Below are 16,779 nucleotides of genomic sequence, written 5' to 3'. Positions count from 1 at the left end.
CTTAAGTGTGTCACCCTACGGTTCGTGAACTATGCAGACATGGTTGAGACCCTTCTCCGACCAATAACCAATAGCGGGATCAGGAGATCCATAATGGCTCCCACATATTCAACGATAACTTAGTGATCGATTGAACCATTTACATACGATACCGATTCCCTTTGTCACGCGATATTTTACCTGTCCGAGGTTTGATCATCGGTATCTCTATACCTCGTTCAACCTCGTCTCCGACAAGTACTCTTTGCTCGTACCGTGGTATGTCATCTCTTGTGAACCATTCATATGCTTGCAAGCTAATCAGACGACATTCCACCGAGAGGGCCCAGAGTATATCTATCCGTCATCGGGATGGACAAATCCCACTCTTGATCCATATGCCTCAACTCATACTTTCCGAATACTTAATCCCACCTTTATAACCACCCATTTACGCAGTGGCATTTGATGTAATCAAAGTACCCTTCCGGTATAAGTGATTTACATGAGCTCATGGTCGAAGGACTAGGTAACTATGTATCGAAAGCGAATAGCAAACTGAACTTAATGACGTGATCTTATGCTACGCTTATTTGGGTGTGTGTCCATTATATCATTCACCTAATGACATAACCTTGTTAGTAATAACATCCAATGTTCATGATCACGAAACCATGATCATCTATTAATCAACAAGCTAGTTATACAAGAGGCTTACTAGGGACTCCTTGTTGTTTACATAACACACATGTATCAATGTTTTGGTTAATACAATTATAGCATGGTATGCAAACATTTATCATAGACACAAAGATATATTATAATAGCCATTTTATTATTGACTCTTGGGCATATCTTCAACAGTCTCCCACTTGCACTAGAGTCAATAATCTAGTTTACATTTGTAAAGATATAACACCCTGGCCTTCTGGTGTTTTATCATGTTTTGCTCACGGGAGAGGTTTTTAGTCAACGCATGTGACACGCTCAGAAACGTATGTATTTTGCAATTCATTTGCGTCTCAACGCATCACTCATTTTTCAAATGAGTCGGCATTAATCGTATGTGTTCGGTCTTCTGGTGGAACCTTAATTCCGCGGTCTGAAAAATGTCACTAATATTGTCACACACAATATAGCTTCAAAGTTCTGACACTATCGGAACTACACCAAGTTCTCAAAGAACTTTTCGACTTAACATCCTTAGTCATTGTCAAAACAATCACATACTCTGCCTTCTTTTGTAGAATCTGTCACAATATTTAGAACTTTTCTAAATCTAGCATTGTGCTACCTTTTAAATAACACTTAGCCTAATTGAGATTTGAAATTTGTTTTTATATGTGACCAAAATAATATCGGTGCAACACCTTACAGTGATTTTTTTGTCATTATCCCATACAAAACTATATATATCCTTGGTTCTTCTAAAGTATCCAAGTATATTCTTACTGTTGTCCAATGATCATCACATGAATCATTATGGTACATGCTCATAACACTTTAGAACACAGGATATCTAATTGTGTACATATTAATCGTGATCTAAAGTCACTCATGTGTTTTTACTCATTGAATGTCAGATACACTCAAGTCTTGTTAAACCTTCACATGAAAAGAACACCTTCTTAATATTTCTATATTGAACTACTTCAATATCCATTCTATGTACTTTGACTTAAAATTATTATGTGTTTCAATCTATCTTCATAGATCTTGACACTAAATACGTTTCAGTCCATATCCTTTCATTGAAGTTAATTCTCAATGAAACCTTTTAATCAAGTATATAATTACATCATTTATAACCAACTATATGTCATCTACATAAAGTATTATAAATATGTCTCAGCGCTCCCACTTAATTTCTTGCAAATGCAAGCATCTTCATCGTTTCTGATGAAATCAAAAACTCTTTGACTATTTCATCCGGTGAAGATTCCAACTCCGCGATACTCACTTCATCCATTTGAAGTTCGTATACCTATCTAGTATTCCACGGACTAGCAAAACCCTTGGTTGTATCTTGTATACACCTTTAATACACACTTCTATTAAGTAATGTATTTTGCCATCCTACTATCATATCTCATAAAAGAAATATGTAGCGATTACTAGAATAATCCACATAGACTATAAGCAGTGCTACGGAAGATCTAATCTTATCGTAGTCAACTCTTTGAACTTTGTCGTAAACAACTTTTCGACAAGTCGAGCTTCTTCAAGGATATTCCATCCAAGTCCATTAATTTTATAGATCAATTTACTTTCAAAAAGTATTTACCTATCTTGGATTTCATGGCGCATAGTCATTTTAACGGAGTCAGGGCCCATCATAACTTCTTTGTATGTAGTTGGTTTATCATTGTTCAAAATCAATACTTTGTCCACAAATCATTTATTTGATCACAAAGTAAACCTTACCTACAAGGTTCAATAAGTACTTCGATCTCCATGGCTAAAACACTTTGTAGTCATGGGAGCCATGATTGTCGTGGCCGCTTTCGGAACCATTTCTGATGCTGCGCTACTCTGATCATTATGCTTAAGTTCATAAACCTTATCAAGTTCTATTGTCCTCCTACTCAAATACTTCGCTAGAAAACAATTTCTTGGAAATAAGCAAGTAACATTAAGAAACACTTTTGTCTTTTACTTCATAGTGGAAAGAATTCCCAATTTATTCTCTGGGTTAACCAACAAAGACATTCATCCGATTTTGGTTGTAAACTTATATACATATGCTATGCATACCAAAATTTAAGAAGGGACTATTAGAGTTTATACCCATGCCATAAGTCGTATGGTGTCATTTCAACGGATCATGATGATGCTCTATTCAGTGTAAAAAGCGGTAGTCTCTAAGGCATAATCCACAAAAATATAATGGCGTCATATTATTTTATCTCATCATTAATCCAACAAGGTTTGGATACATCTCTCGGATACTACATCATCACTATGATACTCCAAGAAACGTGAGTTATAGAACAATTTCATAACTCTCTTAGATGTTCGCTAAAACTCGTAATTCAAATATTTCCACCATGATCCAATCATAGATATTTGACTTTTCTATTACGATGATTTCCACTTCATGCTGAAATTTATTTGAATTCATTCAAATGTTTCAAACTTCTTCCTTATCGAATATATCCACATATATATACTCAATTCCTTGTTGGAAGTTTTCATGAAGTAGAAGAATCTCCCGCACACAACTATGCCCAGTGAACCACATACATCATCATGTATGTTTCCACTAAGTTAGTTGCCCGTTCAACTCTTGGCCTATGAACGGTATTTCAGTCATTCTCTTTAGAAAAGATTTGCAAGCGTCAAACGATTCAAAAATCAAATGACTCCAAAAATCCATTTGCATGGAGTTTCTTCATGCGTTTTTTTCTAACATGACCTAAATGGCGGTTCCACAAATAAGTGGAATTCAAATCATTTGCCTTATGGCATTTTAGCGTCAGTGTTATGCATGTGTGTTTCACCATAAAAATTTATAATAACTTATCCATCGTACATGGAATACTGTCAAAATTTGAACAACTCATTGTTTTCATTTGACCAGAACAAAACAACAATTATGAAGTTCTTTATTATAAATCTGAAGGGCTAGATAGAATGCCAACGACAAACATAATAACACTTTATTTTTGTTCCAGACGTGCATTCCTATAATATTCCTTGTTAGTCACTTAGGCCATTGTATTCTTGTATTGTGTTGTTTTGTATGACACTTCATACCAACCAATATGGTTCAAATACCCAAGAATTTCATTGTGTGACCAAACTAGGAATACATTCATAACATGTATATCATTTATATACACCTGAGCTAGACTTTCCAGTCTTTTCTTTCTTTCTGCCAATAATCTTTTGTAGTTTCTCTTTTAGCTTTCCTCATTATTCAGAAAAACACTTCAACATCAATAACTTCTAGGTTTGTTGGTAAAATACCAATAACCTTGAGGTTCTTACTTTGAAGTTGATCATCATATGACAAGTGTTCCAGATTTCACTATTAGTAACTTTGTAATATGATGAACAATTTCACTCATAATTTTATCCATCATATCATGACGACTTTCCGAGACCATGTTTGTACATGCTAGGCTCGTAAAATTTAACCTCAGGATTCGCATGTGCAAATCTTGCTTGCACCCGTTGTATACACACGTAGAATCTATAACACCTGATCATCACGTGATGCTTCGAAACGACAAGTCTTAGCAACGGTGCATACTAAGGATGATCACTTCATGGATATACGAATATCGTTAGTTCCCCAATAGTTGGAGGATTGGGATGCCTGGCGTTTCAACCTTCATACATTCCCATAAAACTTATGAGTTTATGTAGCCTCACCAAATTATATTCTATCACCTTGCAATAAGGTCTTACATATCACATATATCTCATACCTTGCTTATTTCTGAAAACAAAATTTTCAGCTCCTTACATTTCAAACAGATTTGAACTTCAAGTTTCACGGAGACAAGATGATTTTAGGTACTAATTGAAACCATTGTTCTTTGAATCATCAATGTGAGGTTTACTAAAAGTTTGCAATAGGACTTAATCATTTCTTGATTCTTTAACAATACGGTACCAGTCCGTAAAGTTTCTTGTCAGACTTAACAGTATTTCTATCTCAATTACAAGACTAGCGCATGGTAGAAAACGGATGCCAGTTCTACAAATTAATCCAAAATACTATTCAGACTATGTTCATGATAATTAGTTCATGTTTTAATCTAATTACTAATGAACTCCCACTTAATACAACATCCCTCATAGTTGTTTAGTGGTACACGATCCATATCCACTACACCAAAACCGATCATCACGTGAGATGATGTAGCTTCAATGGTGAACATCAACATGTTGATCATATCATCCATATGACTCGTGTTCAACCTTTCAGTTTCCTGTGTTCCGAGGCCATGTCTGTACATGCTAGGCTCGTCAAGCAAACCCAAGTATTCCGCGTGTGCAAACATGGCTTACACCCTTTGTATGTGAATGTAGAATCTATCACATCCGATCATCACGAGATGCTTCAAAACGACGAAATGTAGCAACGGTGCATACGAGGGGAAAACACTTTATTATCTTGATATTAATGTGAGGGATCATCTTATAATGCTAACGTTGCAATCTAAGCAAGATAAGATGCATAAAGGATTAACATCACATGCAATTCATAATGTGATATGATATGTGTAACATCCCATGTTTGTTAATCAATTTTGTTGCTAAGTTGTTCATAAGCATGCATGCATTTGCATTTAATTTGAGAAAATTTTACACCAAAATGGTTTGAACCAAAGTTGCAAATGTTGTAGTTTTGCTCTACTAAAATTTTGGTGCAAAAGTCCCTCAAAGTTTGGGTCAAAATACCCTAAAACTATCAAAATCCCTTCTGTTTTAAAAATTTCAGGGAAATCCCCAAAACCCAGGGGGATTTTCACAAAATCCCCCTTGTCTTCTACCTCTGCCAGGCAGGCACCTGCGTGCCCTGCCGACAGAGGCCGTCGCCGGCCACCTCCTGCTTCGCCTGGCGAAGGGATGAGGACGGCCCGTCCTCCCTTCTCTCCCTCCCATCCTCACTTTCCCCCCTGGCGCCCTTCTTCCTCTCCCTCTCTCTCTGTGAGCCATGGCAAACCCTAGCCCTGGCCAGACCTCGCCGTCGCCGCCGTTCCGGCCAGCCCCGCGCCCAACCGCGACCACCATCGGCTCCGCCTCCTCCTGCTGCTCCACCCCGTCAAAGGAATCGACGAGGGGAGGCTCCAATCGGCCGCCCCGACCCCATCTTCCCCGCGGCCGGCCACCGCCTCCGACGACCATAGCGTCGCCGTCCGACCACCTCCGGCCTCGCCGTCGCTTCCGTCGCGCTCGGGGTGAGCTACCCGTCACGCAGGTGCCCTCGGCCTGCTCCCTCTCGCCCTCTAGCCCCACCCTCGATGGGCAACTGCCCCGGCCGCCGCCGCTCATCGTCGCCGGCCATGCTCCGGCCACCATTTGGCAGCGGCGCCGCCACCAAATGGTCGGCCGCGTCGAGCTGGCCCTTTTCCCCCTAGCGCACGCCCCTATCGCCCTCCAACTCGGCGGATTGAAATCCGGCCGAGCTCTACTGGGAGCTCATGGCGTGGCTGACGTCATCATGACGTCATGCCCACGTCATAATTCCTTTTCCTAATTTTCAGAAAATGGATAAAACTTGTTTAATTCATATCTATTTCATTTTTAATCAGAAAAATATGTATAATATACCGAAATGTTCAGAAAAACATTCTCTACAAGTTTAGAAGTAATTCATACAGCATTGCAACAATTAAATTGCAAATGTAGGGAAAACCTAAAAGAACCCCTCTCATATGTCGGGGTCCGATGCCGGAACCCCTTTAAATTGACGATGCACCTAGGGTTTACTCAATTCCATTAATATGACATATCATTCATACTTGTATGCGCATTGCATCTATGCCATGTGTTGATTGTTATTTCTCTCTTTATAGTATTTGCTTCTTCGCGATCGATAGCGCACGAGTCCGAGACGACGAAGATCAACAACGGTGATGATCAATTTCTGTCCTCCGACGAACAATTCAAGTACAAGATTATCGAAGATCCACTTCGGTTTGTCGGGGACAAAGGCAAGCCCTAGCCTGGTTCATATATGATTTCGAAATGCTTTTACTCTGGTTCCTTCATATTGCACACGATTCAACCGTCTTTTATCGATAGGTAGAGTTATCCTATCTATTGCATGTTCCACCTTGTAGCCTCAAATACCTGATCCACTGCTCCTAGCTTAACTAGGTTGGGCATGTGTGCATCGCTAGAGCCTTTATCTCTTTATGCTTAGCCATGCTTAGTTTGTTACGCTACTACTCCGGTCTTCGGACTCGGAGCCATACAATGAAATGAAACTAGCATGACAGAGTTGACGTGGTAAGTATAGAGATGTTGTTAAACATGATTAAAGGCTCGGACGAGAGGCCACATTGGGATGTGGTGGGTTGTTTCGTTTCGCCGACCCTAGGAACCGAGTTCTCGCCTCTTGAACCAAGACCGAGCGTACAACCACACGAGGCCCTATTATGGTACCCTCTCGACTCACTAACTTGCCTAGTAGATTCCATGAGTCACATAGTTTGCGTGTTATCTGGACATATGCATCGAAAACGTTTGTGAAAAGGTGCATAGCATACAGGTAGGTAAGCGTGGCCGAGGTGGCTTGGGTTAGAGTCCCTGGTGAAACCCACCTCGCCTCACATCGTTAAGGACCGACTTCGGGACTTGACCCGTTACGGCGGAACAATCCTTAGCGCGTGACTCATGGTCTCGGCGACAAGCAAGGTAAAGGTCGTGGTCAACCACTCTCTGCCGGCTCTCCAAGGAAGAGAGCTAATGTTCTGGCACTAAGAATCGGTTGGCACGTGTGGGTAAAGTTGTGCACCCCTGCAGGGTTAAATCTTTTCGAAAAGCCGTGTCCACGGTTACGGACGACTTGGGAATGGATTCTGTGATCATAGAGAACATGAACCTAATCGTAAAACTTGGCAACCAATGTGTGTTTACGGACACCTTCTTCGGGTGTTGAGGGGGTGGTCCGAGGATAGTGGTTCGAGATGATGAAGATTGGTGGATACAATATGATGATCTATGGTGATAGAGATATCGCTCTCTTATCCCCTTTTAAAGATTCTGAGTAGTCGAGCTTCTCCTCTCTCTTGTCTTACAAAGGAAAACTGGCTTTACGCAAAAGAAGCTCCACAGAAAGCCCGCATACCAGCTTTGCTAAGAGGTTGTACTAAGTCTTGCTGAGTCCCCGTACTCAGCCTTGCATGCTTTTGTTTCGAAGAAGTCACTCCAACGGATGGTGGTTTCTAGTCGACCTCGACGAGTAGCTTGGGGTTCCCGGGTGGCAGCCTGGAATCTATGGGCTGGGACGTCGCCGTTATGCTCCTGGCCTCTTAGGCCTTTTGCTATCTTGCTATGTCTAATAGCATAACTTTGCTTCCGTTGATTGATGTATGTCGGGTCGGTGACCTCTCGCTTGTAATACTTTGGTTCTTCGCTCGGTTATGAGCTTGTATTACTTCTTGAGTCGTAGAGTCACCGTTGTGTTACCGATTCTCTCACTCGTAGTCTCTCGAGCTCTAGGTTAGGCTTATGTCGGATGAAGATCTGGTATTTGTCTAACCCTGATCCCGGGGGTGCCACAGGTTTTGGTATCAGAGCAGGACTGCCTGTAGGAAGCCCTTTCTACCGGTCGATGTTGAGTCTAGTGTTTGTGAAAACTATTTGAAAGCTAAAAGTATTTCAAAAATCTGTTTAGGATTCTTTTTACTCCTTATCTGGTATCGCTCTAATTCTAAGGTGCCTTACCTTGTGTTGATTTGAAAGTTTTTCCATCTCTTCTAGTCTTTCAAACTTAGGTGCCTCCATGGCAGGTCGTTTGCAAACCGAGTTGACCTAGTGCAAGAGTTCTCTACGAGTCGTGTGTGTTCTATGTTTCCTCTTTGTTTTATTTTGTTTTAACAGAGAGATCTCCTTTCCATCATGATCTTTCTAGTTTGTGGGTTCCACATAATTCTGTTCTAGGCTTCGAGGTTTCCTTTTGCCTTGTATGCCTCCTTTTATTTTCTTGGGAAGTTTGGAAGCTATGCATTGCTTCTAGATGCTACATCGTGATTACTACCTCGTAGTGTCCTTTGTGTTACACATCTAGTAGTTACTTCATTCTCGGGTTTTAACCCTTGGACTTGAACTGAAGGTCCCCGATTGTGCTGGATTCTAATGAATCTTAGTACATGAAGCTGGCCTTTAACCCAAGATCCATTCCATTGAACACTGGTGTTAATGTTCAAACATTACATCTAGATGGCTAAATCCAAATCAAGCTAGCCTTAAAGCTTGTGGTTATTGTCGTGTTGAACTGCGGCAATAAAGATCTTTCCCTTCCACTAGCTATCACAGAGGTTCTTTCATCGAACCAAATGGATCACGACAAGAGTGCTCTTTGTGAGTCTCAATTCTATGTCTGTGACTTTGACCCACCTCCCTTTTCAGCATGAGTTTCACACAAGTGTTATCTTGTGCATCTACCTCTCAGGAATTCTGATCCTGATCGTGTTCTTCTTCTTTAGTTACTTTTCGACCTTTGTCTATTAGTTAGAAGCCAAGTGTAAATGTGCATTGGTGTCTCCAGTGTATATTACTCTTGTGGTTCATCAAGAACTTCCATTTTGGTATGTCAGGAGAAACAAACTCCAGTACCTCGTCCATTTAGGACTTGGTCAAAGTATTGTAATCCGCAGATTAAGAGGCCTCGTTAGCTTCTGTTCTGTTCTACTTGGAGTATCACCCTCTTTTATATCATGAGGTCGTACTTTGTATCATGGCCTTATTGATGAAGTGATGCTCTTACATATCTTTACTCGCCCTTCCTCCGAGTTATCCGTGCTTGGGAATGTTGGGGTGTACTTATTGATGTGGCTATCCAAGATTCTTAGAAATTCTTATTTCTTTGAAATCCAAGGACATTGATGTCATTCTTAGCATAATTGGTTTGCCAATTATTAAGCGAAGTTTGATTGTGCTGCCAAGGCCATTTATTCGGCGCACATCTTCGGTCAAAGAGTTAGGTTTATGCTGAAGCTCTCAAGACCATATCGTTTGCTTGGTAAAGCAAGTTTCCCTCTTGAATTCAGTGATATACCGGTGGTTTGTGATATTCTGGATGTCTTTCTAGGAGTATCACCATGTTGTTACATGACCGTGTTATCGAGTTCACGAGTACGTTAGTTATGTTGAACTACTCCTTTCTCCAAGAAACCGTACTTGATAACCCTGGACTAGTTGGTTTAGCTTAATCAACAACTTGAAGAGTTGAAAGACCAAAGGTCTATCCAACTTTGTTCCTTCTTAAAGGGATGTCTAGTGTTGTTTGTGTTGAAGTCAGAAAGTATCTCCTTTGTGGATATGCTATCTTCCCCATATTTGATTTAAGCTTGGGCTATCGTCAAACCAAACTCAGTTCCAAGGACTATTTTGATGATGTTTATACTCATGGTGTCTCATCTGAGTATACCTTCATGTCCTTTGGTCTGACCAATATTTCCGCCGAGTCCATATAGAATACGAGTCCCTTATTGAAGTATCTTGATAAGTTTGTTATTGAGCCCAATCGATGACATTCTTATCTTCTCCATGTTTAAAGAGATTCATGTTGGGCAATTGGCACTAATATTGGAAACTTTTAAGAACCATCCTTGTGTTATCATGAAGTATGTGTTCTTGATGTTGGAAGTGACCTTCTCTGGTTCACGTGCACTTGTTGAAAGATGTCGCCGTGGATTCGAGTAGAGTTCCCTTTGTTTTTCTCGGGTATCATCGCAAGTCGGTTAGGCATGGGCGAAGTATTCTTGAGATGGAAGGTTATTACCTCCATTCCTTGAAACACTCCTCTATGCACCCTAAGCCACTGACTGGTTTGTTCAAGAAAGAGAAGAGCTTCAATATCTTCTTTAATGCCCCCCAAGGACTCACTTGTGTTACATTGCAAGTTTGTGTGCACGCAATTGCCTTTGCAATCGTAACCATATGTGATTATGCAATCTAGCTCAATCCTTTGGAGCTTGACATTGTAGTCCATAACTTGAGAGTCTAGCAACTTTACCTTGGTGGTAACTGTTGTAAATCTTTCTATTCAAACATTCTGAGTCCGAAAGTATCTTGACACCTAACCTAAGCTGAATCTCAAGCGACAATGATGGTTAGTGTTTCTCAAGGAATTTTGACATAGGTCTCTTTGTAACTCCGACAAGATTGATGTCGTGGTTAACACAATTAGTCGGAAGGCCTAATGCCATAATCTCTTGATTCATCAAGAATAACCACTCTCCATAAGGATCTTGTGTGACTTATTCTAGGAGTTGCCCTTATGATGCTTTTCAAATCCCGAAGTCTTGACCTCCGCTTGATGACCTATTGAAGGCTAGTCAATAGCCTAATTATGGTGTCTAGAACATCAAGAAGGACATTAGAAACAAAGTTGCTAAATGTCTCCCGGTCAATCCCTTGAAATCATTTCTCCGGTGACAACAACTTCGTTCGGGAAATTCCACTTCCCACGGATCCTTGGCACTTCTCTAGCTAGTGATCCTTCCCTTCTCCATTGGTTATGTACCTGGAGTTCCAATCAATTCACACGTTGTGTGAATTCGTCAGTCATCTAGGCCCCAACCTTTTGAGTAGACTCTAATTGTTTCATGTATCTTTTTCCAAAGAGTGGCTATGATTTTGGAGTCCAAAGTTGCTCTCGTTGGATAATCATTCGTGCTTCTACGAGTCACCCTCTCTAAGAGTGCCTTGTCATGGAATCAAAGGCAGTTTAGCTCCTTGATATTTACCTTGTCTTCTTGTAATCTTATCAAGCGTGAAGCAATTGCCTACCAAAATTTGAAAATTCTTTCATCTCCTCCGTTACCTTGACGTGTTTCATGTTTGTTAGCTCAAGAGTTGTTTTTAAAAAACTCCTTCCATGAGTTGACCATGAGATACTCGATCTTTGTGAAGATCCACTACCTAGTGTCATTCCCTCTTTCCTTTAGAGTGAAGAAAACAAAATGAAGACATCTTCATGGTGTTGTGGGTCAACCTCTTCATGGTGTTGTGGGTCAACCTCTTCATGGTGTCGTGGATCAACTCCTTCAACAAAGAAGATCGTCGTGGTATCAACAAGCTCGTTGAAGACCGTCGTAGTCCTTGTTACCTTCTCTTTTCCTACCTTAGGAATCTCGGGGACGAGATTCTTGTAAGGGGGATAGAGTTGTAACATCCCTGTTTTAGCAAAACCTAATTAGGAGTTGTTTGTGCATTCATGAGCATCATTTAAAATGCATTAAGAAAAAAATTTGCATTTCAAATAAAGTGGAAACCATAATGTGTGCAATTTCCTCTCAGTTTAAAATCCTCTCAAAATGTTTCAAACCAAACAGTTGGACCCTCAAATATAATTAGAAGGGCCACTAAGTATTTTACATAAAGTTCAGAGTTATTTTTGAACTCCAAAAGGTTGCCAAATAGAAAAAAATACTATTGTTTTTAGCCCTGTTTTTAAAATTCCACATAATCCCCAAAATGCCAGGGGGGTTTTCGCAAAATTCCTTTTCTTCTTCCTCCAGCTGGAAGCTGCTCCGTGGAGCTCCCCGGGCCGCCCGATGCTGCCGGCGGTCGGGATGATGCCGCGCCGCCCCGCCGGCGTATAACTCTCGCCGCGCCGCCGCAGCAAACCCCCGCACGCCACCTTCTCCCCCTCTCCTCCTCTCTGTAAGCGCGCGACCGAACCCTAGCCGCCGGCCGCCGTTCTTCCCCATCGCTCCGGCCAGCCCCGCGCCCAACCGCCACCACCATCGGCTCCGCCTCCTCCTGCTGCTCCACCCCGTCAAAGGAATCGACGAGGGGAGGCTCCAATCGGCCGCCCCGACCCCATCTTCCCCGCGGCCGGCCACCGCCTCCGACGACCATAGCGTCGCCGTCCGACCACCTCCGGCCTCGCCGTCGCTTCCGTCGCGCTCAGGGTGAGCTACCCGTCACGCAGGTGCCCTCGGCCTGCTCCCTCTCGCCCTCTAGCCCCACCCTCGATGGGCAACTGCCCCGGCCGCCGCCGCTCATCGTCGCCGGCCATGCTCCGGCCACCATTTGGCAGCGGCGCCGCCACCAAATGGTCGGCCGCGTCGAGCTGGCCCTTTTCCCCTAGCGCACGCCCCTATCGCCCTCCAACTCGGCGGATTGAAATCCGGCCGAGCTCTACTGGGAGCTCATGGCGTGGCTGACGTCATCATGACGTCATGCCCACGTCATAATTCCTTTTCCTAATTTTCAGAAAATGGATAAAACTTGTTTAATTCATATCTATTTCATTTTTAATCAGAAAAATATGTATAATATACCGAAATGTTCAGAAAAACATTCTCTACAAGTTTAGAAGTAATTCATACAGCATTGCAACAATTAAATTGCAAATGTAGGGAAAACCTAAAAGAACCCCTCTCATATGTCGGGGTCCGATGCCGGAACCCCTTTAAATTGACGATGCACCTAGGGTTTACTCAATTCCATTAATATGACATATCATTCATACTTGTATGCGCATTGCATCTATGCCATGTGTTGATTGTTATTTCTCTCTTTATAGTATTTGCTTCTTCGCGATCGATAGCGCACGAGTCCGAGACGACGAAGATCAACAACAGTGATGATCAATTTCTGTCCTCCGACGAACAATTCAAGTACAAGATTATCGAAGATCCACTTCGGTTTGTCAGGGACAAAGGCAAGCCCTAGCCTGGTTCATATATGATTTCGAAATGCTTTTACTCTGGTTCCTTCATATTGCACACGATTCAACCGTCTTTTATCGATAGGTAGAGTTATCCTATCTATTGCATGTTCCACCTTGTAGCCTCAAATACCTGATCCACTGCTCCTAGCATAACTAGGTTGGGCATGTGTGCATCGCTAGAGCCTTTATCTCTTTATGCTTAGCCATGCTTAGTTTGTTACGCTACTACTCCGGTCTTCGGACTGGAGCCATACAATGAAATGAATCTAGCATGACAGGTTGACGTGGTAAGTATAGAGATATTGTTAAACATGATTAAAGGCTCAGACGAGAGGCCACATTGGGATGTGGTGGGTTGTTTCGTTTCGCCGACCCTAGGAACCGAGTTCTCGCCTCTTGAACCAAGACCGAGCGTACAACCACACGAGGCCCTATTATGGTACCCTCTCGACTCACTAACTTGCCTAGTAGATTCCATGAGTCACATAGTTTGCGTGTTATTTGGACATATGCATCAAAAATGTTTGTGAAAAGGTGCATAGCATACGGGTAGGTAAGCGTGGCCGTGGTGGCTGGGGTTAGAGTCCCCGGGGAAACCCACCTCGCCTCACATCGTTAAGGACCGACTTCGGGACTTGACCCGTTACGGCGGAACAATCCTTAGCGCGTGACTCATGGTCTCGGCGACAGCAAGGTAAAGGTCGTGGTCAACCACTCTCTGCCGGCTCTCCAAGGAAGAGAGCTAATGTTCTGGCACTAAGAATCGGTTGGCACGTGTGGGTAAAGTTGTGCACCCCTGCAGGGTTAAATCTTTTCGAAAAGCCGTGTCCACGGTTACGGACGACTTGGGAATGGATTCCGTGATCATAGAGAACATGAACCTAATCGTAAAACTTGGCAAACAATGTTTGTTACGGACACCTTCTTCGGGTGTTGAGGGGGTGATCCGAGGATAGTGGTTCGAGATGATGAAGATTGGTGGATACAATATGATGATCAATAGAGATAGAGATATCGCTCTCTTATCCCCTTTTAAAGGTTCTGAGTAGTCGAGCTTCTCCTCTCTCTTGTCTTACAAAGGAAAACTGGCTTTACGCAAAAGAAGCTCCACAGAAAGCCCGCATACCCGCTTTGCTAAGAGGTTGTACTAAGTCTTGCTGAGTCCCTGTACTCAGCCTTGCATGCTTTTGTTTCAGACGAAGTCACTCCAACGAGATGGTGGTTTCTAGTCGACATCGACGAGTAGCTTGGGGTTCCCGGTGGCAGCCCGGAATCTATGGGCCGGGACGTCGCCGTTATGCTCCCGGCCTCTTAGGCCTTTTGCTATCTTGCTATGTCTAATGGCATAACTTTGCTTCCGTTGATTGATGTATGTCGGGTCGGTGACCTCTCGCTTGTAATACTTTGGTTCTTCGCTCGGTTAAGAGCTTGTATTACTTCTTGAGTCGTAGAGTCACTGTTGTGTTACCGATTCTCTCACTGTAGTCTCTCGAGCTCTAGGTTAGGCTTATGTCAGACGAAGATCTGGTATTTGTCTAACCCTGATCCCGGGGGTGCCACAATATGGCCCTTTAGTCTTTGCGACTTTGATCTTCATCTCCAAAGCACGGACATGATCACCATCATCAACGGGCATGATCTCCATCATCGTCGGCGTAGCGTCAAGGTCCATGGCACCGTCTTCATGGTTGTTCACCGTGTGTAGCTACTATTACAACTACTTTGAAATAATACCACAACATGAAATTTAAAGACAACCATAAGGCTCCTGCCGATTGCCACAATACAATAATGATCATCTCATACATATTCATCATCACATCATGGCCATATCACATCACCAAACCTGCAAAAACAAGTTAGACGCCTCTAATTTGGTTTGCATATTTTACGTGGTTTAGGGTTTTCGAGTAAGATCCAATCTACCTACGAACATGAACCACAACGGTGATACTAGTGTTGTCAATAGAAATAGTAAATTGAATCTTCACTATGGTGGGAAGACGGACACCCGCAAAGCCACTTATGCAATACAAGTTGCATGTCGAGCGTGGAGCAAATCTCATGAACGCGGTCATGTAAAGTTAGCCCGGGCCGCTTCATCCCACCATGCCGCAAGATGCAAAGTACACGAACTAAAGACAACAAAGCATCAACGCCCACAAAACAATTGTGTTCTACTCGTGCAACCAATCTATGCATAGACATGGCTCTGATACCACTGATGGGATTCGTAACATAGAAAACAAAAAATTTCCTACCGCAAGAACGAATAACAAGCCAAGATCCAATCTAGAAGATGGTAGCAACGAGAAGATCATGAGACTAACCCTCGAAGATTTCCAAAGCCTACGAGATTAGATCTCGTTGTTGCTGTAGTCGATCACTTGCCGCTTTTGAAAGCGCGTAGAAGATCTTGACGGTGCCACAGTCGGGCAGCACCTCCGTACTCGGTCACACGTTCGGTGTTGATGACGACGTCCTTCTCCCCGTTCCAGCGGGCAGCGGAAGTAGTAGATCCTCCTCGGAATCCCGATAGCACGACGGCGTGGTGACGGGGGTGGTGGAGAACTCCGGCAGGGCTTCGCCGTAAGCGCTACAGGAGAGAGGTGTGAGGAGGGGCGGCTAGGGTTTGGGAGAGGGGAGCTGGGGCTCCGGCCTCAAGGGGCTTGGGTGGTGCGGCCAACTTGTGATAGAGTGGTCGGCCCCCTCCATCTCCTCCTCATTATATAGGTGGAATCCCTAGGGTTAGCCCAAAGTCTTCGAATAAGACCCCAATTCAAAAACTGCCATATGGACGAAACCTAGAGGGACAGGGACTCTCCCCTTCCCTCCTTTGTTGGCCGGCCAAGGAGGTGGAGTCCACCATGGACTCCACCCTCCCACTTGGTTGGCTGATTAGGGTTGGTGGAGCCCCTCCGGGACTCCTCCTTCCATAGTGATTTATTCCGGATGATTCCAAAAACAACCTTCCATAAATTCACCGGACCATTCCCAAACTTGGAAAGTGACTTCCTATATATGAATCTTATTCTCCAGACAATTCCGGACCTCCTCGTGATGTCCTGGATCCCATCCGAGACTCCGAACAAAACTTCAAACTCCATTCCATATTCCATATCTACTTAAAACCACATCAAACCTTAAGTGTGTCACCCTACAGTTCGTGAACTATGCAGACATGGTTGAGACCCTTCTCCGACCAATAACCAATAGCGGGATCTGGAGATCCATAATGGCTCCCACATAATTCAACGATAACTTAGTGATCGATTGAACCATTTACATACAATACTGATTCCCCTTGTCACGCGATAGTTTACTTGTCCGAGGTTTGATCATCGGTATCTCTATACCTCGTTCAACCTCATCTCCGACAAGTACTCTTTACTCTTACCGTGGTATGTCCTCTCTTATGAACGATTCATATGCTT

The sequence above is a fragment of the Lolium rigidum genome, chromosome 4, assembly GCF_022539505.1.
Source record: "Lolium rigidum isolate FL_2022 chromosome 4, APGP_CSIRO_Lrig_0.1, whole genome shotgun sequence".
Lineage (NCBI taxonomy): Eukaryota > Viridiplantae > Streptophyta > Magnoliopsida > Poales > Poaceae > Lolium > Lolium rigidum.
The sequence above is the reverse complement of the archived record's forward strand: the minus strand, read 5'-3'. Positions refer to the sequence as shown.